This window comes from Poromitra crassiceps, assembly GCF_964638095.1.
Source record: "Poromitra crassiceps genome assembly, chromosome: 2".
Lineage (NCBI taxonomy): Eukaryota > Metazoa > Chordata > Actinopteri > Beryciformes > Melamphaidae > Poromitra > Poromitra crassiceps.
In genome coordinates this window covers 77,874,709-77,876,439 of record NC_139624.1, presented here as the reverse complement: position 1 = coordinate 77,876,439, position 1,731 = coordinate 77,874,709, and positions in this window count along the sequence as shown.

The following is a 1,731-nucleotide window of genomic DNA, read 5'->3' as shown; positions in this document are numbered from 1 at the left end:
TTGATGAAGCTGGGGTGTTGTGGAACTTGATGGCTGGGGCTGCACAGTTCGAGGTTTGGGAACGGTCGCAGAGATTGCCGAAGTTGCTGGTTGCAGGAGTTGCAGGTTGCAGACGTTGCAGAGATTGGTATGATCCTTGATCTTGATGTGAATTTAGATTATGAATCACTGGCGAGGACCTGCAGGAACAGGCCCTTATAGATGTGAATATGACATCACCTGTGTTATGACATCACCAGCGAAAGGCATGAAAGACGCTTATGAATCATGACATCATCAGTGGTTGATGACATCATAGTAGGAATGACGACGTTGAAGTAGGAATGATGACGTCATCCTAACAGTACCCTCCCCTCAACGGACGTCACCTGGCGTCCAATGGGGCCATCAAGGATGGCATCTGGGAGACAAAAAATCCGTAGGTTCTGGTGGAGGTGCCCCTCCGCAGGTGGCCAGACGCAGGTGGCTAGGCCCCAAAGGGGGTGCAAGAGAGCGAGGTGCTCTTCAGCAGGTGATTAGATGCAGGCGGTCAGACCCCAAAGGGGGTGTAGGACAGTGGAGGTGCTCCTCCCTAATACAGGATATCGAAGCCATAGATGGACCGATACGTAGATAGAACTTCCACCGGGTCCGGTGGATCCTCTGGGGCCGGCCATCCCCCGGGGCACGATCCAAACACGGGAGGCTGGAGACCATCAAAAGGGTCAAATGCCGCCGTCTCCGAAGGCAGAGCCGCAGGGGGATCTGACACAGCGAGGCCTGCCCTCCCGACCTGTAGTTTGGGGGGGTCACCCACCGTCTCCTCCTTTAAACGCCTCTTATTTCTTCTTGCTCTTGACCGAGGGCTGACGACACTACGGGAACCTCCCAGCATGAAGCTGGGACCTACGTGTTGGTCAAGGACAGGAATTGGCTGCTGCTGGGGTACGGGTTCAGACTCGGCGAGGGGAAGGTCCACAGGTTGTGCCTCAGGTACAGGTTCAGACTCGGCGAGGGGCAGGTCCACAGGTTGTGCCTCAGGTTGTGCCTCAGGGCCAGTAGACTCGGAGGCCCCCTGCGGGGGGACGGAGCCGATCTGCAGGCAGCGATTGAACTTCCCAATGAGACGGTCGACAGTCCTCTCCAACTCGTTAACCCTCTTGGAGACACACTGCCACTCCTGGGTCCTGCAGGGAGCGCTACCCAACCGTACAGATCTTTCGGCTGGACACGTAGAGTCTTGATCCACTGAGAGTACCACGGGCCGGTGAGCGGTGGGACCACTTACTGGACGCCGGGAGCAGGAGGAGAGGTAATGCCCGGCTCGACCACAGTACAGGCAGCTCCGGGTGTCCAAACGGCGCTGCCTCTCCTCTGGTGTGATGCGAACCCTGCCGGTCAGATCACGGTACAGATGGCTGCTGGGACTCGAATGTGGCTGCCCCTGCTCTGGGATGACGCGAACTCCCCCCCAGAATATGCCCTTAGCAGCTGGAGGCGGCCGAGAGGCAGAGCTAGAAGCAACGACCGCTGTGGACGGGGGAGTAGCAGGTCTGGAAACCTCCGGAACGGCGGCGCGCTCGGAAACTGGGGCAGGAGGGGCAGAAGACCGCGGAATGACGCCCTGGGGGCCTAGCCCGTCGAGACGATCTAGCCGGCCAATCAAGAGGGCGTGCCGATCAGCGGCTTCGGAAGCCAGAGCCTCGATTGTGCTAACCAGGAGGGCGTCCCGATCATCGGCCCTGGAAACCA